Source organism: Ostrinia nubilalis, chromosome 20 (assembly GCF_963855985.1).
Source record: "Ostrinia nubilalis chromosome 20, ilOstNubi1.1, whole genome shotgun sequence".
NCBI lineage: Eukaryota > Metazoa > Arthropoda > Insecta > Lepidoptera > Crambidae > Ostrinia > Ostrinia nubilalis.
Window position 1 is genome coordinate 8,139,566 of NC_087107.1, and position 22,519 is coordinate 8,162,084.

General features: G+C 36.2%; 1 long non-coding RNA gene across 1 annotated transcript; it reads left to right on the forward strand.

Moving 5' to 3' along the window:
• Positions 1–19,204: 19,204 nt before the first annotated feature.
• LOC135081759 (uncharacterized) lies at positions 19,205–21,596 on the forward strand. Its single transcript, XR_010259256.1, has 3 exons — positions 19,205–19,439; positions 19,651–19,793; positions 20,129–21,596. It is a non-coding gene; the product is annotated as an uncharacterized LOC135081759 (long non-coding RNA).
• The last annotated feature ends 923 nt before the right edge of the window (positions 21,597–22,519 follow it).

Below are 22,519 nucleotides of genomic sequence, written 5' to 3' on the forward strand. Positions count from 1 at the left end.
CTTTTCAAATGGGTTTAAAAGCGCACGAATGATGTAAATTATCATAATATTTATTAGGCAGATAGGTATGGACCTATCTGCCTAATACATAATTATGCATGATAAAATCTTTATCATACGTACCACTAAGTACTATCAGTAGGTAAGTACATACAACGTAATTTAGGGGTAAATGGTGAATTTTTAGTTAATTGTGGGTAGTTAGACAAACAAAGAAAGTATAGTCAGGCCTGGCTCACTCCGCGCGGTACATCCGATAATTACCTACAGCGAAGCGCCCGCCGGCGGGTATTATATCAGTCGAGTGTCACGCGCGCGCCCGTCAGGACGCTGGCGTGCGTTGTAATACCTAATTCTATGATCGAAGTATTATTTAAAAATGGACATAAAGAGAAAGAAATATTATTGTGCGGCGTTCGGGTGTTTAAATTCGAAAATAAATCTACCGGAATTATCTTTTTTTTCGCTTCCCAAAGATGCTGAAAGGTATGTTGGCCATGTAGGTAATCAATAATTCTTAGGATAGTATAGGAACCTAACCTACCATGACTACTGCTCAGAATGCGTTCGTTCGTTTTAGCCAAAAATGACGTCCACTGCTGGACAAAGGCCTCTCCCAAGGTTTTCCATAATGAATGCGTACTTACCTACATACGTACCTCATTACAAATAAGTAGATTAATTATTTTTTTACTAGACACTACTAGACAGCAACCCTAACAGCGTAAGAAGAGTTCAGAGGCACGCGATAGAAAGAGACAAAACTTGTAGGTGAATAAAATTGTAGGTACGTAGTGCTGTGCGAGCTGAATTCCACTGTATCGCGTCGTAGCAAGACTCGCATTTATTTAAATCGTCTTGCGAAGTAATCCTTCTGTACCTGTACTATTACTTATTCTGTGGTATAGTGTAAGATGTTGTGCGGAGTCACGATTTTAAATTAATTTTAGTTAAATACAAAATGAATGTTAAAGTAGGCAATGAGTTTAATAAAAAATACGTGGTCGTGGACCGTGTTGAAGTTAAACAGTGAGTCCAGAATTATGCTTCGGAGTTTAAAAGCAAGATAATTTCCTTATAAGTAAGTAAGTACCTACCTAAGTTAATTGTTTATTTTGAAATAATATATTACATAAATTCATAACATTAAAACAATGTTCATAAAATTAAATTAACTTTCAGTTTCTCCTCTTATTTACAAAAACAAAACACCGAGTCATTGTAAAGTCGGTCAGGTTCATAGTAATTAATCTTGCTACATTTGCGTATCAGAGTGGCGAAATTTTCGCATTTACGAGTCGCTTGCCCTCAGTCGCCAAGGCTAGAGATGTATTAATAAGAATTAAATATTTCTCTCCGGATATGGATCATTAGTTTCTAGATCCGTAAATAAAGTTAACAGACCTCCAATTTCGACTCGGTACGGAGCGTAATCTCAGACCTAGTTTATTGATAATAGCAAAACACACAACACTGATCATATCATTTGGTTAGAATATTTCACTCAAAAACATAGCCCTCCTTCGGGCGCAGTCGGGTAAAAAGTAGAGTGCTTTAGGTTGGATTCGAATTGACCACCTTTAGCTTGTGGGTAACTCCTCGTACCAAAGGATCCTTCCTCGTTCCTCCATCCTTTCTTGGATCCAAGTCCGTGGTACCTACTTAGGTGTAAGACATAGACCGAACCGAGAACCTCTTTTGATTACAAGAAACTTTCTAAAATCCGGCGGGTATGAGTATCTGGCACATCACTATCACTACCAGGACATGATTAAGGCAGTATTATTGTACTTCGCGGAACATATTTCAGCGGTAGGTACATTACTTCGTTGGCACACAGCCAGTCCGCCTGATGTATCCCTATTAGTTACTTCCGATCTATTAATCATAATTCAATGATCCCGATGAATTGGCTCGCATTACGCATTAATCACGACGGTTTAGGGAAACTATGTATTTATGGGACCATTAACATAATGCCTATGGTTGGGGTTTGGTATTCTTCCTTTTATCTATTGATTCCGTTCATCCGTGAGGAAATAAATATTATTATTATTGAGGAAGAAAGACATTATGATTAAGCATGAAATAACAAACTTATTATGAGGATTTGTTGATTACTTACGTAGGTAATATTTAACATACCTAGGAAATAAAAAACAGTGCCATTAACGCATTCCTAAAAATACTTGTATTTTTGCATCGGCTACCTGGGCGGAATAACAATCCCACGTGAAACAATAGGCCATGGGCAAAAACAATGGCCATACTCAGCAGGAACTTGCAAATAGTTTCCTTTATACATTTCATCTGGACAAACTTTTTTATTTCGCCGTTCCAACCGTCCAGGGTAAATTTAATTATCCCACAGCTAGCACATAAAGCTTTTATGTTTCCGCATTATTTTCAACTGAAGGATTGCAATAGCTCTTTGCAGCATCCTGTTGCGGACACTGTATTTTAATTATGTGTCGTGAATTTTCTCTTTGAAATATTGAGGTTAAAGCAAATATGAAATCTTCAAAGTGGTAAAATTTTGTGGATTAAAACAACATTAAACTAAACATTATTATCCAGTTCAGTTAGATACATGGGGTAACTTCACATGCATTAATCTACACCTGCAATACAAGCGACACGTTATGCATACAAAATAACGAGAACATGACGTATCATGCATCAATATCTACTCCACAAATTGGTTCCAGCACTTCCAGCGGTGAGCATATCCAACTTTATAATTCTGCAGCGTGGACCACTTCTGGAGATTGGTTTTTAATCAAATCTGGGCGACGCTGAGGCCGGTGAGCATTTTCCAAGTTGTCCGACGCCTCGGCGGATGGGACGGGACACTTCGTCGTTAATCTTATTCCCGCAATGCGAATGATCTAACGTTTAGGACAGAGATTGGACCGAGGATGTGTGAGCTAATCCCGCTTAGCCAGCAGTAATGGGACAAGATACCGCGAGCTAATAACGTAACGGCTTCTAAACGAATTTGTGCGACAAGTTTGTTGTTTCAGACGGACACCGTCTGGGAAATTCCAATTTAAGAAATAATCGCATTCATCTAAGAGGTTTCAAGGATTAGTTTAGACAAAACCGAACGGAATTGCTTGAGACGTTCAAATGAAATGAGAGCTTAAGTTGGTGGAAAACTAATTTCGGTTTGAAAGCAAATTGAAAAATATTAGAGGTGGTGGAAAATAAAATTCTCTTTCTAAAATTTGAAACCTTCGGGAAACTAATGAGAAAAGATTTTAGAATGATGGATTAGCATTTCGAGGTATTTTACCCTAATTTGATAAACGGAATAGAATGAGAATAGTAAATAGGATGCATTACTGACCTCGGTTAAATGAAAAGTTTTAGTTTTAGAGACATCCTATCCTAACTGAAAGTTCGCGGCAGATGGGAGGAATCTGGGTCTTCGCACTAAGTTAGTTGTGGTTTCTGGGAATCTCCCGAAATTCCGCAACTTCTCGTGACGCCGGGACTTTTAGGGGATTGGTTCGAACTATTTGTACCTAATACTGTTTACTGCATAGGAACACAGTTAAAGCTAGTGGTTCTCGATTGCAATTAAGAAGAAAGTCTCCTCTCTTGTTCTTCTACTTTGTGGATTTCTGTTGTTTTTTTTTAAATTTCCTATGACGACGACAGCTGTTTTATTTATTGATTTGGCACAATAAACATTCGGTAACCTAACCAGTGATATGGAGTAACTAGGAAGGAACTCTATCTTACTTTGTGGACAGTTCTGTTTCTATCAAAGAGCACTAGGGATGCACAGGAGGGTTTGGGAGATGCAGTCGCATTAGGTATGGCGGGCGCGCGCGCTGTGTCAGCGAGCCCAGATCGCGACGTGACGCGGGGTACACTCGGACTCGAACTTTAACCAAATTGCTGAAGCTTTTTTCAAAATTACAATGTCTAAACATGGACAGTAATTGGTAGAAGGTTGCGGGAAGCCGCCAGCTTCTTTGTGGCGTTTTGTAGGCAGAAGTTGATGATTGTAACAATTGATCCATGTCAAAAGCCTACTGCAGCTGTTCACACTACCTTCCTATACGACAAAATAAGAATTAGCAGTCAACAAGAAGATATTGTGGAAGTTACAAAATAATGAAACAGCTAAAAAATTTATAAAAGCGACGCTTACAAGCATAAATAAAATGAAATCTACGATAACCGGTTTAACGACATAAGCATGCAAGAAGAGTAAAATCGGCGAAAAAAGACAAAATCCGGTATTGGTGCCCTCTTATTGGTTTTTTAACATTCAATGGCCAGTGTTGAAAAAAGGAGAACGCAGCGAAAAGTGAAAGATACAAAAGTTGGCTGCAAAAACGGGAAGTTAAAATAAATTGCTGGTTTCTCCAGCTGACTGTACAGCTACAGTAAACAGGGTCGGAAATAAAACTAAGTAGATGGCGCTTCTGTGGCGACTCTTATCTAATCTTAATGACTGCACTTCTCGTCTTGATTTAAGGACTAATTTAGATAACTTTTAGTTCGACTTTGGAACGTTATTCAATTTATAACGTGAAAGCATGTGCATTGATTTTCAATGAACTTAGTAAAGGTGTTGTTTAGTTACCCATTAAATAAGGCTTTACATGGCCACAATAAATTAAACGAAGATAACGTCTTCGAGAACCGCAATTGATTAACTATTTTTTCCCTTGACAAATTATACAACATAATTGTGATAAAAATATTTTAAATATTATTTGAGACCCTACTTTAATGCTATTTAATATGGAATAATGTAGTTAACGTAAATAACGAAGTGTTTTAAATGCAAAAACTATGTCAGTTAACGAAGTGGAATTAGCAACACACAGCGTGGACGGCAGTAGGGTCATGAAGCCTGTTTCCATCCACCTAGTTAATTGTGTCGAAAAAATCACTCTTTTAAAACAGTAAAAAATACTTACGATTTTTTAAAAGTAAATAAATGCTTGGATGTATGTTAAAAATAGTCTTATGACAGATTGTATAGTCTTACATGGTAATAATCTAAAATACGGTTAATTAAAGCATTCATAAGAAGCTTGCGATTTTGTTAGTGTTTTTAGTTATTTTACAGTGATAGAGTTAATTATCCGTCGTTTGCACGCCAAAAGGGCAGTGGACGCAAACAGGCGCCTTAACCCTAGCACAGGATTGTTGGTCTTTCAAATAGTTTCATTTGCAAAACAAATTGCGAATCAGCATAGAGTTTGGCATCACAGGGATTGCGTTCACCTGCCCGTGTGTTAAATGTAAGAAAACAAGTTGACAGCCCCGCATTTACAAGTCAAAAGTGCGAGTTCCATTCACGAAGGGGAATTCTAAATACAAGTTGCGAATGCTAGAAAGAATGGGAGCACACGTTTTCTAGGGCTTATTTTGAAAAATCATACATTTACTTTTTATGGTCATAAATTGGCGGAATTTTAAATTATTTATTTAACTTTTTATTTACTAATGAAATAAACGTATTATTTACAGATGGTTATTCTACGAGATAAAGTAGGTAAGTACCTTCCTAACTAACACTGAACACTCAGAACGTACCAATAAGTACTTAAACTCATACAAACTTTTTGTTGTTCCAGTAGGTTTTATTTTGAAGCGGCATCGCATGTGTGCAATAAACTTTAAACTAATACCGCGTCCGCAGTGTATAGCCAACTTTAAAACGAGTCATTTCAAAACAATTTCTGTCAGAGATTTCCCAGAGGGCAGCACTGTATCACCATAAAATGGTTTGTGTAAAAATTGACATCCAAAAAGCTTTTATGGCACAGTGATAAAATACTATTTTGTTTCCGCATTATTCTAAACCATGTTTACACAGTGTTTTTTAAGCCATTCAGAGCTTCTGGGTGATTTTTGAAATTGTAGGATTTGTAAGGAATGTCCTAGATTAATCTTATAAAGAGAGATCTTAAACAGGGTTTTTCAACCTTTCTTAAAGTACTTTGCAGTTTACAGGAAAAAATATCCTTGTATTAATATAATATCAAAATGTGAAAACTGAAAATAAAGCCAATTGACATAAGATTAGAAAGCTTTTTAGTCAACTCCACTAACTCGAGCAACCTCCTAGCGCGTTACCGTCATCATACCGGAATATTCCTACCTAAGTTTAAGTATCTCTTTAATAGACGACATAAGATCTTAAACTTTGGTATCACCAATAGTGGCCTAGAAACTTTTCATCAACCTATTCCACAAAGACCACGTTGGTTTAATCAACAAGACCTAGTTTTATAGGTCCCTGGTGTCTTTAATAGGCTATATCCTTATTTAACTTATTGCCGGTCATTATGTTCATAGCTTAATAGTACCAGTAATTAAAGTCACAATTCGAGTACGCAGTAAAAATTTATAGCACTAGAAACCATTCCGAGGTCTGTGGGCACGGTGTCACTGCAAGGAAATTGAATAGTGCAGATATTAGGAACAGTCTAATCTACTCCATTCATGAGTTCTTTTAAATAATATGGGTCCTTTTTATAGCACCAGACTGAGGTGATATTAGTATAGTATGAATTAATCTTAAAGTGACCTATTAAAATGTAGCTTTTCGCATCTCAAACTACATACATAGTACCTAAATAACTAGAAAAAATCGAATTGCCTAATGTGGGAATCGAGCACACGACTTTTTATGCCGGCGACTTAAAGTGCCTTTCAACTACATAATTTACTATAAAATGATATAATGTAATATGATATTCCTTCACTGAAATAGGAATAAGATCACAACTCGTCTGCAAATTGGTGATTGATGAATATGCTACTTTATTTAATGTACTTAATTAAACCGTAGAGCCAATTACATTAATGAAAGGACATCGAAATTAACATTTCAATTTATTGGTAGAGATACAAAACAGGCTGGGAAAATATAGACTGATTAAATGTACGATGCTACGAAGCTCTACTACGGCGTAGTTTCTACTACGACGTAGCTTCAGCTACGAGTTTGTTCTTATACTACGAATATTTTCATCCATGATGAAAATTATAAATGCTTATTATTGCTTCAAAGGAAAATTGTTATGAAAGTGGCATGTTCTCAATAATGACAAGTTTATTAACTAAAATAACTAACAGTTTATAATGAAACATAACGGTAGATGTAGTTTCTCAATAAAACGGCAACGTTACGCAATTTCTCTTCTTTGTTGATTTGATTTGACTGTCCAGTTATGTAATAACAAATGATACAATTAGTAGATCTTATTTTTATTTTTTATTTTAAATATATATGTAGTTCGTGAGTGGGCGAGTAATTTAATTGTGAATTATGATTCACGTAATTTCTAATCATAGTTATGGCATGTATGTGTAGATATACCTACCTATTTTTACAAGTTTTGACGTAGATTTTCCGTGTTTATTTTTGTATCCAACCAGAGCCATTGTGGAAAAGAAAGCCACGGTCAGCAGTCGAGGTGCTTTACCACGGCTAGCTGAGGGCCAGTTTAATTTTCATTCCGCTACTGCACTGCAACGAACATTAAAAGTCCACTATATGAAGACCCCTTTACTTAAAAAAAGAAGTTCCTTTATTAAAGTAATACAAAGCCGGCAGGAGGTCAGGACGCATTGGTTTCCGCCTGCCGTTCCGGGTTCCAGTTGTGTTAAAATGGTTGTTATAACTGCTCGGTTATTGTATCGCTTTGCTTGAAGTTTTTAATGGTCATTATGGACGCTATTTGCTTTTTGTATGCATAATGTTATAACGAGTGTAATGTAAAAGTCGTTATTCATAAATATATGTAGGGTGAGCACTGTGAGCAGATCTAGATAATAATAAGGTTTAACAACTTATCAATAAGTTATATCAACATGAAAATATTATATGATGAGGCAATTTTCATCGTAAAGTAATATTTTATGAAGGATCTCCATAAAATTCATTGATATCCAAAAAGCTAGTAACTGTTGTATGCGATGTTATTCATCTTAATAAAACACTTAATGCCACATCTGTATTTACTTTCAATTTGATTTTATTTCATATTTATAACTTTAAATAAATTACAACAATATCGAATTCCTCTACCGTAAATTTGTTGGAATTAAACAATAACACAGAATACAATACGTGTGCGAACAATTCATGAATATACAAACAAACCGCAATGGTTAAATGAATGTGTAATTATTAAAACAAGCACTTTATTGACGCTCTTTTGCACTAATTAATTATTTCTTAAAACCACATTCGTTAAAATGGTGAAAAAATTGGTTTAACCCTGATTCTAACACCCTAAAAAGTTACAAGTGCGTTGAATAGCAGTTTAAAATGACATTTCCATACAAATTGTCACTATAAACGAGTGTTCAACGAGTGTGTGACTTTTATTAGAAAGGGGGTTAATTTACTGAACAATATCACAACAGCCACTCAAAAATACTACCTATACTAATCGATGATGACGTTTTAATTAATTATTTCATTAATTTATGTCAAAATAAAAATCATTAATTTTAATTTACGTTCGGTAGTCGCGTTAAAAGGAAATGTATTTTATGTTTATACTACAATTCGCATATTAAAAAACAAAACATATTGCAGAGTATTTAAATTGTTTGTCTTAGGTACTTCAAATACCACGCGTGGAAAATTAATTCCAACCTTTGGCCAAACATTAAACCAACCTCCAGCGTTAATTTACCACTGAACTAAAACTATGGATTACAGTCGTTTAGATCTCAAATTAAAAGTTACTAACTAGCACCAGCAACAGCCCTCTCCCATCTGCATCAAAGTATCGTCTGACGTGGATAAACTTCGTAGTTCACGGTTTGAACGCAAACTTGTATTATATTGATTAGGGCTCTATAACGCTAAATAAAGAGAAAATGTGTGTTGGGATTAAAAATAAGTAATTTAGAGATAAGGTTCTGGAGTGGAAGCTACAAGGTGGATGGATTATCTCATAAAGATCAGGAAGGCGCTGGCTGAAGGCTGCTACCAACCGGGCGATATGGAAATCATTGGGGGAGGAATATGTTCAGCAGTGGACATCCCGTGGCTGAAATTATGATGATGAATTTAGAGATCCGTGAGATTTATGAGTTGTCAGTAGAAATAATTTTGAACTAAATTTAAACAATAATTGTCCTCATTAAATGCTCATGGAGTATGGAGAGGTAGGTACGTAGACATGGAGATTTTATGCTACAATTTATACAACAACTTATAATAGTCTGTTACAGCATTATTTTAATTAGTACTGACATAAAGGAAGGAAGGAAGATAATTAATATCTTCCTTCCTACTACTACTACTATTGTGGATAAGTATATTAATACTTATCCACAATAGTAGCTTCTCTGTGTTCTAACTGAATCTGAAATGTGTCATATGGGGTACAGAGAGTCAGAGAGCGGCGTCATACAATTCAGTGCAAAATTAATCGCACCCAGCGCCACCTGTCGGGACGGAAATTTGGCGGGCAGCTGAAGCGCGAGTGAAGTGAGATCAGTCACCTTTGGTATACACCCACACAGTTTGAACTTTTGAACTGAACACTGATGGCTATAACGATGAGGTTTTTGAAATATCAAAATCACTAATCTGATCGGCGTCATAGTTTATTTCATTCGAATAAGTGCTCTATAAAGGCCTGCTTGCAGATAGAATAAATAAAAAAATATGAATTTTTGAATAGTTACTGCTGTTTTTTTATGTCACTTGTTCGTCATAATAGTTACATAAATAACTATATTTATTTTTAATGGGAAAAAAAATGTGTTAAAACATAATAATATTTTTGATTTATAATAGTGTTTCAAATGTCTTGGAATTAGTCAACATACCTTATAATTGTTTATTTATTTATTTAAAAAAAGTCCAAATTACAGACGAAACAAACTGTTTCATAATAACATAATAGGCTAATTAACGGTGCACTCATTTTGACCACATTCACAGAGAAACCTCTGTCAAAAACATTCCTATACCGTGCTGCAGCTGGTATGACGTGATAAAGGTTTGGATTCCGGGCGAAATTGCACTGCGTACGTGGCGCCGCCAGGCGGCAGCTAATACTAGCCGTTAACCCTTTAATGCGTGCGTCAGGATTTGAACGTGGAACATTACCAAGTAGTAGTGTATTCCGGTTGGCAGCATTGCACTGTCATGCATGGGGTTACGTGTTGTGTACCCATGACTTCCCACCTCTTCCCACCTTTAAGTTCTTGCAACTCACGAAGGCGAGTGAGCTTTACTTGTGTGTGTACGTGTACATGCACATAACGATAGTGTAATGTCTATCAAAACTTTAGGAAAACGAACAGTAGCAAGCCTAAAGCTCACTCGCCTTCGTGAATTGCAACAACTTATAATAAAGATGTCGTAACTAAGTAGACAGTAGAGTTTGTAGATTAAGAGTCAATCTGAAGACTAAAGTCAACGATAAAATAATACTCTATATGTACTATAACATGAATTATTATCCAAACTTTAACTTATAGTATGTAAGTTAAATATCTAACGTAGAGATCTTCGTCTCCACAAAGGGATTGAATCCCTTTGGGATAGGCATAGTTTTTATAAATAATATTGTAATTTAAAATGGGCTTTGCTAGACAGGTTAATGAAGGGTTTGGCATGCACTCTCAACGATGGCCAAGCAGGTTGTAAAGGTATTTGCGCATTTATTTGTTCCTTAATCGCTCTCTTTCTCATCAACTTCTCAACAATCTTACAACATCAACGGAAAGTATCCGAATGGTCCTAGGTATTCTTCGTACGTGAGAACCTTATTCGCAAACCCGAGTTGATTATTTATTGGGCAGTAATATTATTCGAATTTACTGCGGAGCAACCCGGGCCAGATAAATCATGGAATCATTGCCGATTGTAGACGGCACGAGCCGACAATTACTCACGCGTTCTAATTAACAAAACAAATGACAGTGTCGTCTTGAGGACGAAGGGCGCATCGGGCTGTGTATGTATTTATGTAATTCGAAATATGAATTGAATACATTTTGACGGCCACCTAGCTTAGTAACTATTTCAGAGGTCACGCTTTCGATCAGTGCGTAATATTTTTTTTAAGTTAGGTAACTAATTAACTATACCTTAGTGGCAACTTTGTGTAGTTTGGGACTTGATGACGTGATAAAATACACAAAAATAATAACAAAAAATCAATAAGAAATGTTCTTTCACGTAAGCTGTTTTCGGTATAAGTTTTATTGAGAGTATGTTTAATTCCTGAAACAGTCCTTTCAAAGTATTTTCTGCACTCATCTCCATTTATTGACTAAATCATCTAAATCGTCCATAAAAATGAAACGTTGCTCGTGCCGCATGTCAATACGGAAATTCAATTTGCGGGAACAGAAACTGGATTGCAACGCACTTAACGTTGTCATGAGCCTTATACGGTTATATTTCGGGGATTACCCGGGAAATTGCGGAGTATAATAGCTTCTTTCGTCTTATAAATACCCGTATATCTTATGGAATGGCTGGTGTGATATTATTTATTCTCACACATGACTACGACTACTTATTTAGGAACTGTAAAAAAAAATTGTAAAGAGATGTAAGAAGAGTCAGAAGTATTATGATATGTAGAGACATGACTGAAATGGTGACCATTCTTGGAGAATGAGAATTCCTCATTTCACCCCAAATGAAGTCAATTCTGCTGGGTAAGTTGGGAAGGAACACCATACATAATGCACAATAGTTTGTTTTATCTGGCATTTCATGCTGCCATCCATTCGAAGTCAATCAAATGAGATTTATGTACATAACGAAAAAGTTTAAATATAAAATATTAAGGATACTAATCCCGAAGCTGTTAACATCTGCCAGTAGCAAAATCACTGAAAAGTATCGAAGTTTTGCCTTGTTTCAACAAGTTCAGCAAGCCAAAGATATTTAATTTAATAAATGACAGATAGTAAACTAGTCTACTTAAACACTTTAATCGTAATACAAAGAGCAACTTGAAATAGTAACTAGGTCGTTCTACTTTGACCCGTATAAGACTCCCAGGTTATTAGCAAATCTGTAAAGAATATTTAAGTTCATACGTACAAAAGTTGTGTAACGGCGTTGTTTTTATTCCAACGGGCTCGCAAAACAATGCATTTGCATCACAAAGGCGCGTCCTGATGAGCGCTAATTGTGTAAGCCCAGAGGAAGCGCGCTACTGCTTAATTGTCTGAAACATGCCCAAGCACTGTAGTTGGAGATCATCTGGGATTCTTAACTTTGGATTTAAGCTATCAACAATCTCTGTAAGGTTGTTGTGCTAATAATTTTTGGGTAAACTTTCATTTAAGAGGTAGTAAATTCTTCTCCTAAAACTCAATGATTTTACCACACGTCTTATGATTGAATATGTTATGTAGAGAAATAATATAATTTTTGCGGTTGGTAAGAAAACTCAATGCGTTCATCCTGCAGTTTTCTATAATATTTCAAACGCACGCGTTTTATTTAGCGTATCGTATCGCGCGTATTTAAACCCTAATTTATGTCTAGTAAAAGGAAGCGCGCTATTGGTCAGCTTTCAACCACAGTGCAAGGATTTGGGGGATAATCGGTGCAAACCTCCCAATTATGTTAATAAAACACATCCTATTCAATGTCCTATTTTGTTAAATCCGACTAAATGAATGAACTCTGTGCGCGGCTCAAAATTAAGCGGCACATATTGCGTATTAACGCTTTGTGCCACGCATGGCCGGGTCGGAAGCGGCACGGTATCTAATCAGGCAGCAAAGCCTAGCTTGTTAATGTATGTTGTAGATACAATAGGCTGTAATTAGGCGTTAAAGTGTGACTTTTCTAGATTCGACACATTTGACAGTAGGTATACAGGGTGGCAGGTCACCAATGCGCTGGACCGACCAAGTGAAAGCAGCACCAGACAGTCTGACAATAGAGAGAGATGGAGGGAGATCGTGCGGAGAGTTGTATCCGCCTCTACAACCGATGTGAACAACGCCTCAACGTGACCACGATCGCTCTGCCAAGAGCGCAACGAATAAGAAGTATACATGGTGGAAACGATAAGTGATCTCATTCGATTATTTCTAAACTATACAAGATATCAAAAACCTAGTTACTCATTCTGAAAGTGCTTTATGGGCTCTTTCAAACGATACCAATAATAGGTTACAGAATAAACTGGATCTATCCGAAAATTCAATGTTTCCCGGCTTTCATACATTTGGTACAGTTTTTCGATATCTTGTAAAGTTTAGAAATAATCGAGTGAGATCACTTATCCTTTCCACCCCGTATAGTAGGTACCGCTATGTATTGTAAAGCCTTCAATTTTGAATGACATCAAAACATTTGACAGGCTGAGTCCGGTCCAGTTCGCGAGTGAACTCGCAACACTCGTGAGCAAACTAGAATCAAATCTAACTTGGTCAGATTGAGCCGTGAGCGCGTGCGCTCGACTCACAGATTTGGCTTGGCTTGCCTTCAGCATACTTACTACACAACAAACATGGACGCAGTAACGCCATGTTTCTTTAGATCCCTTGGACATGGTGTTCGCGTGTGCTTTTTGACGTCTGCTTATGTCAATGTCACTTATTGCTCGGAAATATGTCAACGTCCACTGATCGACCCAACCCTGGCACATGCCCGTATGATCTTTGATAAATCATGGAAATGTTCTTTACTCTACAAAAATATATTGTAAATATATATTTTGACTTTCATAAGTGCCACTTGTGGCCTAAACTAAATAAATATTCTGATTTTGATTTAAAAAAAAATAAAATCTCAACCTTTAGGGCTGGAAAGTTCTAATTCCAATTGCAATATATTATAGAGTTAAAGAAACCTCTTTTTATTTGGCCTTAAGTTGCTTAGGAGCTTGCAGGAGTAGAAGTTGCTTGAGGACTTGCGTTTCCAGAAAAAAGGACGTTTGAGAACCTGACACTTGACCCTACCGCATCTTCATTTCGCTTCGGAACCAGAAATCGTGTTTACTATTTTATGGTGGCCGCCTTTAAAACTCTGTTTGACTCCGCTTCAAAATATTGAATTTCCAGAAGTTGTCCAACTCGTGCTACATTCCACTTATGAGATTGCTTTAAGAAACTTGTAGTTGTAATAATTTCTGAGCGTACGTCAGAAACATTGTTGACTGTTTTTAGTTCAATGTTTACGTTAACAAACTCAGTAATGGCCCCCATTAAGAACTTTCAGCTCGCTAAGTTTGTGTTTTGATTTTTCAATTTAAACTAAAATTTTTCGTATTCCAATACATGTTTTGGACGACTAAATGTTTGATTTGAGTACACGAAACTGTTCCAATTATGTACCTATAAAATTTAGCCAATTTCCGTAGAAAGGATGCTGTTTGAATAAAAGCAGTAGGAAGTTAAAAGGATTGCATATTACTAGAAATCTTCTTGAATGTACTACGTAGTAAGTATACTAAATGTGAGGTTCAATCACAATAGACAATAATTATTAACAATCTGTAATGAAATCCTGTTACACAAATCATCAAATTCTAGACTCATAACAATCTACTTCATACCATGTCACAGACACGTCTAACTGGGTAAATATACACGCTCGCAGGATAATAATTATTTGAAGTAATTAATAATGCAGATTTCCATCTGCCAGAACGCGTAAACCAAATCATGTAGCAAATAATAAGAGATCATCGGTCCACCGATACATTGCTCGTTTGATTACATTGCCCGCCTGATTAGATACTGTGTTCAGGATAACTAATTAGTAAGCATATAGACAATAATACAGCGCAAAACAGATCAACGGTGTTTTTTTGGTCAAAAACTGTGATTTGAAAGTATTGTTTAAAACATATTCTCTTGGCGAGTATGGTACATATTACTAACGATACATTAATAATCCATATGTGGGTTATGAAAGTTAGTAGTAAAAGCCTACAATTTTTTTCGAATAAATTCCCATATAATACATGTTCGTAACCTCCATAAATACGTAAAAACATTCATAGCGTGTAATAATTGTCAAGAACTATTCCTAAAATGAAGAAGGAAAACTTACAATGAGGAATGCCAAGTTTCAGGCAGGGGGCGCTATTGCACCCTCTTCGGGCGCCTGCATCGCATATTTCCCAGGGGCAAAGGCATTGTTCTGTTAACTAAGTAGAAACTACCTGCTTACCACTAAAAATGGGAGCTAGTAGAAATTTATAGTTATGCCAGTAGTTTTTAAAATCAATAATGCGGTTTTGCGACTTGTATCAGTTCAAATTACGATAATATACCTACTCGTATTTACCGAACCAGGTAGAAATATCTGCTTATGATGTAGATGGACATACTTTATGTCAAAGTTCTATAAGGCGTAAAGCAATAAGGTGTAAAGTCAACCGTTCTAGCGATTTCTATTTATAAAAAAAAGTTTTTGTAATGTCCTACCCTGAAAAAGCTCAATGCAATTACATAATATTCCGAGTCATTTGTTATTTTAATTATATCCGTCATTAAATTTAATTTACTCTAAATGAAAACTAAAACGTGCATCATTATCTTCATTAGAACTCGCGTTAACAATAGTAAACAAGAGGTATTTATTTCGCAAATGAACATTAAAATGTAAGCCGTGCGCGGTGGGAAATCAGAGCTGTTCTGTTGACGAGACTGCACCCTGCGGGTGTACTCCGCAAAAATCTTGATAAATATCTCCACTCCGGATTTCCGGATTTATTCTGTAACTTGCTTTTAGCTGTGGCTTTTTAAGCGTGGTGATCGATGTGCTACTTATGGATTAATTGCAAAAAACAAGATTTTAAAGACTAAGGGCTGTTTTATAGATGAAAGTAGTGTTTGTCACCTGGTAGATTAATCGGGCTATAATACTTTTAAATACGCACGTTACGCCGATTTGGTATCGGCTATTTGGATTCCTATACAAATAAGAAGACGACCAAACTATCGAAAAAGTCTGTAAGTCTGCGAGGACTCTAAAACCAACCACATGTATTGTGGTTTTTGCCTCTCATTCCGTTATCAGGTCCCGGTATGGCGGTGTGTTCCGTCTATTTTCTTTGCTAATTCAGTTACTGAAAGCGAACGAGGTACACCATTGACGTAACCATACAAAAACGGACTTTTTCACCCTAGGACAGGGGAATACGCGATATGTTAAATACTTACACAAATGAGTAAGGGGGTCAAACCTACGATCTCTTGCGCGGTGCGCGTTAGCTGAGGTCTGCAATTTGTTTGTCACTCTCCTTTTACATTCGTTCGGAATAAATATACCAAATTGATATAACGGTAAGACCAAATACACTGTTCCCAGTCTACTGGAAGAATCGCAATCAATGGGAATGAATAGGCTCTTTTGTATATCTGCTAATAAGAGGGGATTGTGTAATCGAAAGATAAAGTGACCTAGAATCAGTGACGTGTAGGGCATATTCTTTGCTAAGGAGCCTACCTGGCTCAAGCCCTTTAAGTACCAGCGAATACAATAGAAATCGATTGGTACCACGGTCTTCATGCGACTCTTAGGGTTCCATGAGTTATTGTTATTTATTTTGTGCTAATATTTTATATTATGATGAAATTGTTTACACACGGGAAGATCTTGGATTACATTTTACCTGATGGAAAACTAAATCAGACTGAAGATGAAAGTGCGAAATAGGATTGGTTGACCTAAGCATCATATTGGAAGATTACCCTAAGCAAACAAGGGCCAATAAAATTAAACCAAATGAGTTTCAGATATACATCTGGGATTTAAACTAGTGTTCTATAATTTTGTTTTTAATTACCCCCAAAATTAGTTCACTTTTGTAGCAGACCCTTTATATTTTTACTCTAATGCGAGTAATAAAAGTAATTAGCTTAGGAAAAAGCCTTCCAACGAAATCAGGGCGGTATTTTCGGTCAGTGATCACGTGTTTTGGGGAATTGTGCATTGTAACGGAACGATAAGGAACAACTAAACAAAGTTGCGAACATATTTCTCTTTTCCTTTGTTAGTACCACAACATTGTCGGGATTCTATTATCATAGCCTCTGCCATTTCCAATTGGACTGGCAATAGTAATAAATATTTATTTTTTAGGCAATAGAATAAATAAATACAACATAATATAGCAGTCTAACAGTCTGTTTGAAAAAAATAATAAGTAGGACTTTTTATGAAATTGGGCTGTCCCGTAAATAATTGCCGGGGATCAATCCTGTAAAACCTATAAGTAAAGGTAGCAGAAAGGCGCTGGATATAGGCCGCTACTAGCCGTGCGATGTGGAAGTCATTGGGGGAGGCCTATGTTCAGCAGTGGACATCCCGTGGCTGAAATGATGATGATGATGATGATGAATCCTGTAAAGCACTTTGCTTAGTTCTAAAAACTAAATTATTGGGAAGATGTTTGGTGTGATAGTCGGAACAAAACAAAATTCAAAAGAGATAGTATCCTTTTGTCCCCGGTTAATCTTACGATGAAAAGTTCATATAAGTAGAAAGATGAGCACGCAAACTAAAAACCTCAGTTTCTGAGGTTTTTAGTGATGGGCCTCTGTGATAGATCGAAATCCACACGAGCAAAACCGCGGGCAAAAGCTAGTTACGTATAATAATATAATTTAGCCTGCTACCTATATAAGTAGAATTTAATGAGGACAGACGACGCAAAAACTATAGAGTGACCACCGTTTCGGATCTCCATATAAATTGTCCCGTGTCAACTGCAACGGAAGGTTTCAATTTGAAACGGAATTGAGGATGACGGGGAGACCAATATTTTTGTAATTTTTGAGATATTTGGCAATACTTAACTCTGGTGGTAAGAATATGATAGGATAGATCACTACTATTACTCGACTGAAAACAAAGTACATGTAACTGATGTTTCAGGTACATTTCATACATTTACACAAAGGTCTTAAAATATAGTCCAGCTACATCTTACTTGTCATGCAGCTTCATTCTACACATAAAAACAAAAAACGTGTTTGAAGCGTGACCATTTCATGTGTTTAATTTTAGTGTCAGGTACCATAAAAGTGTTTTGGATTAAAGTTATTATAGTTGAATTTCCAACTATGTTTGTCCTACGATAGTACTGAAGCATTGTCACCCTACGCGTAGCAGATGTGTCTTTATTGTCACGTGTGCGGGACCGCGATTGATGCAAATCACTTGAGGCCACGCTTTAATCACTGTTTAAGCATCTGGAGCGTGGCTTCGTGGCTTCAGTGAACTTATGAAAACTTGTCCTACGACAGTACAGAAGCATTGTCACCCTACACGTAGCAGATGTGTCTTTATTGTCACGTGTGCGGGACCGCGATTGATGCAAATCACTTGAGGCCACGCTTTAATCACTGTTTAAGTGTCTCAGCGTGGCTTCGTGGCTTCAGTCAATTTATGAAGACTTGTCCTACGACATTACTGAAGCATGGTCACTCTAGGTGTAGCAGATGTGTCTTTATTGTCACGTGTCCCGTGATTGATGCAAATCACTTGAGGCGCCACGCTTTAATCACTGTTTAAGTGTCTCAGCGTGGCTTGGTGAACATATGAACTTATTAATAAAGTACGGAGGAATTCTAATATCATAATGGGAATGTAATTGGTTTATAAGAAGTTTAATGTATCAAATTGCAAAGTCATCGTTAGTACAATATTGCACAATAAAATTAAAGTGGAAAATATACGAATAATAAAGTAATAAACATGTATTATATGTAATAATATCATGGGACAACCTTACAACATGTGAAAAGAAAATTCCCTCGGAAAATTGTACGTAGATTTCTATATTAATAATTTCGTCAAGGGGTACGGTAGACTGGATCGAAACCTTATATGAATAACAAAGCATAAAAAAATATCGATTTTGAGTCGACAACATATATCCGCAAAATTCGGATAATGGAGAATTTCGTTAAATTCCGATGGCACTGACAAACAATTTCAAACAAACCGCTGTCGCCATCTTTAGTAGTTCACTATCCACTCACTATGCGATCAGCGCCAAAACCTTACTACCTCTTTGCTGGGTTGTCATCGATCCATAAATAAATGGAGATCAGCCCCCCTAGACAAAACGCACTTTTTGATCGAATCGAAAATCGAATCCGTCAAAACTCCATACAAAAAAGGGGCTTTTCGACCACTTATCGACTGGTTTGCGATTATAATTTGCACTTTGTCTAGACCCACAGTGCGTTTCGCGATTTTTATGATACACTCTTTGTTATGTGTTTTTTCTTTTAACCTTATATTGGCCGATTCAACCACAGAAAAAGAATATTAGCCATAACCATAAAAGTTGAAGTTCAAATGTCAATGTCATTTAGTTTCGCACAGTGATAAATTCCAGTGACATGCAATTTTTGTAATGGCAAAATATTTGTAAGAAACTGCAAACAAATTCAAATGTGCAGTCGATATGTGGAATGCGACAACATTATACTCGGTAAGCGGCTTAATATTTTTTTTATTTAACCCGACAAATAATAATAAATGACCACATGCATAGCCTGTGTTGAGTTGTTATCAACATATACAGAAACAGACACGATTTTTGCACCGTTTTTTCCGATAACGGAATAGTCTCCTTCATGCGCAAGTTCCACTTGAGCTCGGCTGGTTCTTATTATAAATAATTGTGTAATATATTTTTGCAGATAATTTCAATTATTGCGAGTGTTGTGGCTTAGAAACAATTAGGCAGTTAAGAATAAACAAGGCTCGGGCACTATCAAACCTTTTTCCTAAAAAGCAAAAAGCTGCTTCTGCTGCATCACAAGATTTATTTGATGACTTTCAGGTAAGTTAATAGTGTAGGTCACTGAGTAAAGTAAAATAAATGTAGAGGTGGGAGGATATACCTACACCTACATACATTCACAATACTTATTATTATTTGAATATTTGTCTAAAAATAAAATATATTTCTCTTATTAAACTCAGCTCAGATGGTAAGAGCGCGACAACGGAGAAGTCGAGGATGTAGGTTCAATTCCTGCATGTGGTGTTATTTTTTCATCACATCTTATTAAATTTGTTTAATAAGAGTAACACAATATAGCATTAAAAATTTAAATTAAATCTTTAAATTAAAGCTTTAAATTAGCTATTCATAAATATTATTTCTCTTTTAAGGTTGATAACGAAGAGTTGACGCTAATCGAGGATTCATTGATGATTGATGATGCTTCTTCGGACAACAAGAAAAAACAGCAACTGTCAGTCAGCAGTGATGATGCTTCTTCGAACAACAAGGAAAAACAGCTGCTGTCAGTCAGCAGTGATTTTATTTCTTTAGAAGAAGAAGAGAAAGAAAACATATCAAATGGCGGGCAAACCCCCAAAAAAACGTAAATATTCAAGCAGGCTTAGTACAGAATATCAGCCCCCCAGGACTAACTATTTATATTTAGCACTTTCAAATAACACCATTCAAGTATCAGTACATTCAGTTGGTTCTATGATTTATGAATGTGTTCAATGTCAAGCACTTCATTTTTTAAGTGAAAAAATTAAAAATAATTTTAAAAATTGTTGTCATAATGGGAAGGTATATACATAGATCCAGAAATATTATTAGATTATACAAAGGCAATACGTCTGATGCTAATCATTTTAAGGTTAATATACGACTATATAATTCAGCATTTGCAATGGCATCCATTAATTCAAACTTGAACACATTCCCTCCAGGAATTTTCACTTATAGGGTACAAGGACAAATTTATATAAAAACTGGATCTTTGGTTCCGTTGCAAGGTCATAAACCACAATACAACCAATTGTATATAATTGAAGATGAAGCAGCCTTAAATGAAAGATTATCCGATTCTAGAAATAACATATGTAAAAGCAATATAATGAGATCCTTACAAACAATGCTCAATGAATTCAATCCTTTTGTCAAAGTATACAAAAAGGTGGCTGCAATTTTAGCAGAAGAGGAATTAAAAGCAGCCTCAGAAAATCGACCCAAATATTCGGTATCAATGCAGATTTATAAACATAAATCTCTGGATTTGCATCGGTATAACACACCATCAAATAATGAGGTAGCGGCCATCTTTGTAGGAGAAAACGGTGAACCTCCATTAAATATAGACTTCTCTGTACAAGTTTAATTCTCAACATTTAAGTAGGTACACTCAAATCAACCAGTCCCAATATTGACCCTTTAACCTTTCCTCTACTTTTTCCTAATGGAGAACTCGGATGGCATGAAAATCTTCAACACAGAGAAGAGAGTCGAACTGCTCGAAGCCGTCTTACAATGTTACAATTTTATCAGTATAGACTTCCTGTTCGTAAAAATTTTTGCCCATTATTTTACGCTGAAAAACGTGATTTTCATATAAAAAATCACGCGTGTGGACGCGTTGTCAGTGTGAAGTTCCGCGCGTGTTTTCTATACAAACTGAGGTACTTGCATACAATGATTAAATCTGTCGCCCCGCGCTCCGCGGCGGAGCGCGGCGCAGTGTGATAACCGCCTTAATAAGAGTTATTTACATAACCTATATTAACGATTGAATTTGATTGTTTTGTTAATTTGTCTTAGTTTATTTTGAGTGGTGATTTAAAATAAAAATAATTTGTGTAAAAACTTTTGCAGTTTTTATTTACCATATTTATTAAACACAACTAACGAAGCTATATGAATCTATATTTAATACTAGCTTTCCGCCCGCGGCTTCGCCCGCGTGGAATTTTGTCTGTCACAGAAAAACTTTATCGCGCGCGTCCCTGATTCAAAAACCGGGATAAAAACTATCCTATGTTCTTTCCCGGGACTCAAACTATCTCTATGCCAAATTTCATCAAAATCGGTTGCGAGGTTTAAGCGGGAAAGCGTAACAGACAGACAGACAGACAGACAGACAGAGTTACTTTCGCATTTATAATATTAATATAGTTGGGATTCTTTGAGAACCGATGACTACAGAAACATCTATCTAAATTTTGCACCTAGAATTGTGTATTATGAGTCAAATTTCACCCGAGCGAAGCCGGGTTTTCATCTAGTATTAAAATATTGCAAAAAATGCAATGAAAGGGTCACCCATTTTCGATGTTGTTTTTTGTTTTTTTTTCGACCACGAATATTTCAAGTAATTTTTTGACATTGTAGGTACCTACTCATTTAAGTGGTTTTTTGTAAGTTCTATAAGCCTAGATGCTTAGTTACACAATTAATTGTTATAATCTTTAGTTACCAGTTCGGCCCAAAAAGTTTCGCCTATTTATTCCAAAGTTTTCCGGATCGATGGGCAATAGTAAGTAGATTTGTTTCATCTCCCCAAGGTGCGATGTTGTACGACACAATCACTACAGTCCCCAGTCGCCTATCTATCCTGAGTCTAAGAAATATAAAGTTTTCCTAAAACTATCTGAAAGTGGAAAGGGAGATTTGGGTTTGAGGCTAAGTTGCTTAATAGGGTCCTAGGGCTTAGTACGATTAGTTTTTATTGTATTTTTCTTGCATAAAGATACTTTTTGCCAAGCAAAGAAAACGAAAATAGTAATGGA